We start from the raw sequence: 8,127 nt of genomic DNA on the forward strand, positions 1-8,127 counted from the left end.
GGAGCTTGCCCTTAAAGCTGGGCCACGCTTGGTTGTCAGGCTTCTGGCTGTAATGCCTGGAGGGAGCCTGGAACAAGATCTGTTCACGATTCTGGTAATGTTACTGGGCGCAAAAGTACCTTGAAATAGTTCTCCCCACCCTCCTTCATTCTTGGAGGCGGGGGAGGAGGCCGTCGGTGGAATCTGGAAAAAGCCCCCGGCAATGTTTAAGCTGGTTACAGAGGCGGCCTCCCAGACAGACAGGTTGACAACTGCCACTTGGCTGTGGGGTAAAACCCAACCTTGCTTTTCTGAGAAAAATTCTAGTAAAATTGGCCCTTTACGTATTTGAAAGACAGGTTCTGTGTCCGTTAATGTGGGAGGTTTTCTGCTCTTCTTAATCACAGATGGGCCACCCTCTTTGAATTAAGACAGCAATAAAGTGGGTTAGCTCAGCCAGGAGCACAAAACCTACAGTATTCCCCACCGAGTCTACCTGTTTTACATCAGAGGGGAAAATGCCTTTGAAAACAAATGATTCCGTAGTATACATAATGTCAGGCTGAAAGCAGAAAAATCCTGCCAACCATGAGTAACAATCCAGAATGAAATACTTCCGGGGTTGAAGTCCTTGGCGTTCTCTCCTGTTTCACTTGTTTATCAAATGAGGGACTGGGATGCTTGGTGAAGGCACGGACTGTGTTATCCTAAAGCAAATTCTCTGGGAACAACATGAATGATAGGAATAATGAGTTTGCAACAGTTCTCTGGTTAAATAGTATTCCCGTATGTCCTCTTTTCTAGCAGCTGTGATACTTACTTTTTAAGTTTATTTATCTTGGGATGGGCGATGAGCAGAGAGAGAGGGAGACAGAGATTCCCAAGCAGGCTCTGCTCGTCAGCACAGAGCCTGATGCAGGGCTTGACCCCACGAACTGTGAGATCAGGACCTGAGCTGAAATTAAGAGGCAGTTGCTTAAACGACTGAGCCACCCAGGTGCCCCCAGCTGTGACACTTCTAATCAGATTTTAGAGAGCAAATAGAAAGGACTAGACATTTTCTAATATCCACTCACCTGTGAAACTCTCGTGGCTTTTGTTAGAAGACAGCATTGTAGCAACTTCTTCATTTATAGAATCAGTGCAGTGCTCATTTTAAAAGACAAGGAGCCAATAGAGTGGCCGTCAGCAGAAATTCAGGGACTCCATGGGCCCACCTGTGTTGTGTGGGCAGGTCTGTTAGAAACCAGCTGTTAGGTATTCTGATCAGATGCCCAGCTGGCGCATCTTGGGAGCGGGCCTCCACCAGTGTGGAGATGCCCCGATGGGCATGTTCATACATGAGAGCTCGTTGGTGAGCATCCACGGGTGAGAAACCAGTTCCTTCCTCAGAGGTGTTAGGCTTAGGGCCATCTTCCCTTATTGGTGTATGGACAATACCACCGAAGGTTGAGGTTAAAAGAGTCAAATCTGTTCTACCAGAAAAAAATTCTTAACCTGGAAGGAAAGCTTTGTGAGGTACTCTTCTCCCAAAGCTCCCCTCTCCAAGTTCTTTCTTCCATGCTGTTCTCTTAGTGACAGTTTCCCCAAGGCCGTATTACGTGAGACTTACTTCTCTAAGACAGTGGGCAGGGTCCTTGTTAGGAGTGTGTTTTGTCAACATATTGGAAAACTTCAGTACGTTCATTACATTCTTGTGACAGCTTTGAATTTAGTATTTTTATACTTTAGAAACAAGCTGTAGGGGCACCTGGGTGGCTCAGCCAGTTAAGCATCCGACTTCAGCTCAGGTCATAATCTCTTGGTTTGTGGGTTCGAGCCTCGTGTCAGGCTCTGTGCTGGCAGCTTAGAGCCTGGAGCCTACTTTGGATTCTGTGTGTCTCTCTCTCTCTGACCCTCCCCTGCTCATTCACACTCTCTCTCTTCCTCAAAAATAAACAAACATTAAAAGCGAAAGAAACAAGCTATTGGCCTGATAGAGTCGGTTAATCACATTTCGAAGCAAATTGAAATTCCTATTTGCAGGTTTTAGTTGCTTGTGTTGAGTAGACACGTGGGCTTTCTCAGAATAAGGCAATTAAACCTGAGCAGTTACCTCATATCAAATCAATCAGTAAGAGAATAATAAAAAACTGCATTTAATCTGTACTGTACACAAAGTTTGCTGGTCACGACAGAACTTTCCAAAATTCAACTTTGAGATGGATGCTTTTATAAATAAAAAGTACGTTATACTGACTATCAATGCTATAAATGTTTCCTTTAATTTTGTGGGCAAAGCAGTCTTCCCTTTGACTCACAATTAATTGGAATTTTGCCATGATAAATAACCTGAACCTTGAATTGATGAAAGTCATTTACTTTGTGGACCTTTTATGATAAAGGCATTTGGAAGCTGTTTAGGAAATGACATCATAGAATTGATTTCCAAATGAATTACAGATCTATTATAAAATTACTTTAATGCAAGAAAAGTATAAAGGTTAGTTGTCCACATATGTTAAATTCAATTTTACCAATGTTATTATCTAGAGAGTATCATGGGAAATTCAGAGGTGATTTTAACCAACCGTTTAGGTGGTTGAATCTCCACGACTCTTTCCTGCCACTTTGTCTTCACTGCTTTGCTGTGCAACCAGCTGCCTTCGGTCCCCCGAACCCCTCAGCTCTCTGCCCCAGGACTTCTGCACATTCCTCACCCATCTCCAAAGGCAGCTCCCTTCGAAGAGTTTTTGACTTCAATGTGTAAAGTGAATCCCTCACTACCCCAGGACCATTCTCTGCATTAGGACCATTTTCTTTCTAGCACTTGCTACAGTGAGTGATTACTTTCTTTCCCTGATCTCTGCTCCCTACCAGACTGTAAATTATATAATCTCTCTCTCTCTCCCCCATATTCATGTCTATTTTTGTCTCTGGATTTATGTATTTATCATCTTTCTTTCTATATGTCTGAGGTCTGGCCACATGGCCCATGTTCTGTTGTCTGTATTAAGGGAGGGCTGTGAGAATTGGCCTGAGTCGGGAGTGACCCTGAGTTCCCCTGGAATACCCCATCAGGAAGAGTCCCTTTGGAGGGATAGCAGGGTCCTTAAAGAGGGCTACTTAGTAAAGGAAACTGTTCCTAAGATTTTCCTAAAATACACTTGTATTCACTGGTGTTAACACATTTCTAGATAACATTTTTTAAAAAAACACAGTAAAGTGACTGGTGGGTCATGCAAATGCCTAAGGTTTACTAAGCATAGGATTCTTCAGGACCTTATTCTTTAGTACTTATTCTTACATGGAAATTATGAAGTTGTAAATTAAGATGTGGCATATGATAAGTAATCATTGCAACCACAATAATGTCATCAGATTGAATAAGGAAGCTGTTTGTCTACACCTTGTGGAGCCAACCAAGAAATCCCGATGGAGCGGCCATGCCCCTTACTGAGTGCTGGGTCATGGGTGCCCAAGCTAGGCCACGGCAGCTGTGCTATGTACATAACACAACAGGATCAGGAGACACTCACTGCTTCCCGAGGGATCCTAGAGGCTCCAGGTAGCATTCCGGAACAAATCCTGGCCCTTTGCAGCTGTCACTCACCTCCCACACCAAGCTCCTCGCAGACCACGGCTGGCCCTGTGAGCACGTGCTGACCAGAAGATGACCTGGGCCAGTCCAGATATTTAAGACCAGGCCCTGGAAACACATTCTCTACCTCTGCTGTTTCTTGATCACTCAGAGAGAGAAGAAAGCTCCCAGAATTGCCTCTCTCTAAAGAATCTTACCCCCATCAGACTGTCTTTCTTAGCTTAGGTCTCTCTCACCCCTTTGACCCGTGCTCAACAGATTTCTTTCGGCTGTGAACATCCGTCTTACACAATGCACCTGTGCATAGAGCCCTGTTTCCCCCTTTCTTCCCTGAAGCCTGCTGCTTCTGTAGACGCCCCCTAGCACAGGCGACGCACCTTCTCATGCCCCCTTGCTCACAGCCAGAAGGAAGTCAGTCCTCTTGGCTGGCATCATCCCATCTTTACTGTATCAGTCTTTCCTTTATTTTCACAGGCTTTTCCAGAAAGTGCAGGCTGGGGTCGCTGCCTTGCTGCGCACCTCCTGTCTCACCCTTTGGCTCTTCTCCCGCCCAGCTCCTGCATTCACCTGCGGTCCTCCTCCCCAAGCTTCTCCGAGCCACCTGCAGGGCTGCCAGGAGGAGTCACAAATCCAACCGTGTCGTCCTTCTGCTCAAAGACTCCTCAGGGCCCACGAGACCATGTCCACACCCAAACAGTACAGTCTCCACAATTCTCCAAGGTCTGACCTGTGCCTGCTAGGTAAGCCCCTTCTCTGACCGTCCATCTGTATTTGATGTTGGACTCTTAGCAGCTCTCTGATACCATGAGGTTCCCTGGGAGCTTGGGACCACGCAGAGTGGACGGGAGAAATAGAGGGGGCTGTTTCTCTTGCATTGCCCGAACAGGATGTAAAATAAACTTTTATCTCATTTATCCCATTGATATTTGGAGATTTTCAATTACTTTCAGTCAAACCTAATCCTATAAACATAAGCTTTAAAATAAGAAAGTTGGACGTCATGCTCTCTAAAGATCTTTCTGGCTTTGAGATTCTTGAAAACAAAAATTTTGATTTCCGTCTATTTTCACAGAACCCTATGAAAATGTCAGCAGTTGAACATTTTTACCTACAAAAAACTGATCCCATATCCATCTAATGTGTCATAATATCTTTGTATGCTTGGTCAATATTTCAGATTATTTAAGCAAAAACCAAGATTTCATCTGAAGAATCAAAGTGGCCATCTTTTAGTCATTCAAATTCCCTGTGATTCCTTTTCTAGATGTGGTATGCTATGGGAGGGAGTTTGGAATCGTTTTCTTTTAACTTATCTCCCATATTGGTGGGGAATGTACCAAATGGCTGACCTGGGACACGCTGTACTTGGCGGCAGGCATGCTCTCTTCTCACTGCCTGGGGATGACAGAGAAAACTGTGGAGAGCTATTTTCTGGGTTTTCATTAAAATTAATATTCTAATGGGCCATCAAGCACTCATAGCAACTTTGTTTAGCACTTGAGCATTGCAACTATGTTCAAAGAAAACCCTTCCTGGTCTGATCTAATTGTTAGCATGGGGTTACATTTAGGAACCTCAAAAGGGCGTTGCCTTTGTAGAAGTACAAACAGAAGCAAATCAAGAAACGCAATTTCAGCCTCAAAAGTGCATAAAGTATTTGTCCAACATTATCATCTTATATTTGTGGGTAGTTTTTCATTCTGTTACAGAGAGGAGGGCTTTTGTTAAATGATACAAACCCCAAGAAGTGCATTTGGATCGTTTCCATGAGGCATTCTCATTGAGTGTGTTCACTCATTTAATCACTATTTTGGGCGCCCGCTATGCGCCAAGTGTGTCGTATTAGGTACTCAAGAAATACGGCGAGTTCCTGCCCGCTGGGCTCTGACCATCCGTGGTGTAAAGTCACTTGGTAGAGCGGTAAATACGCTCTTCTGGGAAGACTGAACTCTGAGCTGTGCTTCTGGAAGGAATTCATTCCCCAGGACATGCTGGTCGAGGCAGTGATTCCTAAAATCCAGCATTACGGAGGGCTCAGTTCACTCATTCAAACATGCGTATGAGGTATGACCTGTGTTACTGTGACACCAGGGGCTGTCTACAGAAGTGAGGAGCACAGAGAGATCATGGGTCCTGGCAGGCCTTTCCGGAGACACACTGGGAGGAGTCACAGTTAGTCTGGTAGGGAGCAAGCCTGGACACAATGCATGCCCTTAGCTTCTGTCCTGTCGTCTTAAAGGCAAAGAGTAATGGTCAGCATTTGGAGAAGATGACTGAAGAGGGGTGTGTATGCACATGCTATACACTCACTCATTCATTCATTCAGTTGGTCAGTCAACAGCCACGTATTAAGTCCTTACCATGAACCAAGCATCCGCTGGGACATGGAGATACAAGATGAAGGCACCCGTCACTTAGTGAAAAGACAGCTGCTCATCAAATAATTGAAAACAGAGATAACAACAATGTGTGCAACATCTTGTGAAGGAAAAATGCAAGCTGTTCTGGATGCTGGTGAAAGGCCACAGTTAGTTTTTTTAAAAAATAAGCTAACAAGAGCAGTGACCAAAATAGAGCCACCATCAACCTAGCACTTTGGGACCCAGATAGATTTGAATCTGATGTCTGCCCAGTCATTAACTAGTGTGTGATCCTGGCACTTTTCAGAGCTTTCCATGCTCGTTTGCCACACGGGACAATGACCACACAAATTGTATGCACCTCGTAAGGCAGGTAGGACCATGAACTGCAGTGATGACTTCGGAGCAGTTAGCCTGCAGAGTAGACTGCACTCAATGCCCCTTAGTCAGCTGTTACCATTATCAGTGGTAGGGGGCGCTCTGTGGGGGCAGTGTTATGGTCCCCAAGGTTCACATCTCAACCCCAGGACTGAGTACATTACTTTAGATGGCAAGAGGGGCATTGCAGATGTCCTTAACGTTACTAATCTATAGGGAGCTTATCCTGGATTACCAGGTGGGTCCAGTGTAATCATAGGGGCCTTAAAAGCAGAAGAGGAAATGGAAGGGGAAGACAGAGAGATCCAAAGTGCAGCAAGGACAGCATGAGCCATTGTTGGCTGGAAGATGGAGGGGGACACGTGTCAGGGAAATGAGAACCCAAAGCCCTACATCATGAAGAAATTAATGCTGCCAGCAACCTGACGGAGCCTGGAAGGAGATTCCTCCCCAGAGCCTCCAGATGGCCGAAACTTTCATTCTGACCTGTGAGACCCGAACAGAGAACCCAGTGGAGCCTGCCAGAACTTTGTGTTCTTGTTTTAAGCTACTAAGTTTGTGGTAATTTATTACATAGCAATAGAAAATAAATACACCATGATTTTCAAGCTTTTTCTAAAAAAAACCTTTAGCAGGCATTACACATCCAAATCCCAAAGAACTATTGAAAAGTTTTATTGAGATATAAGTTACATAAAATAAAAATCACCAATTTTAAATAAATATATGATTTGATGAGTTTTGAAATGATATGCTCACAGGACCCTCTGCAATAACCGTGCTGTAGAATGTCCTGTGACCCCATGGAATCCTCCTGCCCCTGGCAATGAACTACTCCCCTGCCACCCTGCCGAAGGCTGATCTGCGTGTCACCCCTTTGTTTCCCTCTCTATGCCGTGTAAATGGCATCATATAGTTTTGTATCTGGCTTATTTCGGCTAGCATAGATGCTTAATATTTTTTAAACATTTATTTATTTTTGAGTGAAAGAGAGAGAGAGAATGCGAGCAGGGGAGAAACAGAGAGAGACAGAGGCATAGAATCCGAAGCAGGCTCCAGGCTCCAGGCTCCAGGCTCCAAGCTGTCAGCACAGCCTTGGGGGCTCGAACTCACAGACTGTGAGATCATGACCTGAGTTGAAGTCGGAGGCTTAACTGACTGAGCCACACAAAAGCATAAATGCTTTTGATACCCTTTCATGCTGTTGCATACATCAGGGTTTTGTTTTTTATGACTGAGTGTTGTTCCCTTGTATGGAGGTAACACAACCCTTCAGCAGTTAGAGGACACGTACACTGTTCCTAGTTTGGGCTATTATAGTAATAGAGGTACTATGGACTTCAAACAAAAGTTTGTGAGATCATATGTACTCATTTCTCTTGGGCAAACACCTGGGGGAGGGATTGCTGCCGGGTCGTATGATAAATATAACTTACCTATGTCAAGAGCTATTCAACCGTTTTCCTGGGCAGCCGCAATACCAGCAGTATGTAAGAGTTCCATTTACTCCCAGTCCTCACCAGGCTTAATACTCCCCCTCATCTCAGTCTTGTCACTCTGGCAGGTGTGTGCTGGGACCCTCCATCAGGCGCCATGCTGAGCGCGAGGCCTTCAGATTCTCTCTCCCTCTTCCTTTCCCCGTCTCACGTGTGCGCTCTCGCATTTTCTCTAAAATTAAAAGAGAAAAAAAAGAGAATCAGCTTGTCAATTTCTAGAAAACAAAGAAAAGGTCAAATAATCCTGCTGAGATTTTGACTGATATTGCATCATACCTATATAGAAATTTGGATAGAATTGACATCTTAAAAATACTGATTTTTCTGAACTATG

The sequence above is a fragment of the Suricata suricatta genome, chromosome 15 (genome assembly GCF_006229205.1).
Source record: "Suricata suricatta isolate VVHF042 chromosome 15, meerkat_22Aug2017_6uvM2_HiC, whole genome shotgun sequence".
NCBI classification, from domain to species: domain Eukaryota; kingdom Metazoa; phylum Chordata; class Mammalia; order Carnivora; family Herpestidae; genus Suricata; species Suricata suricatta.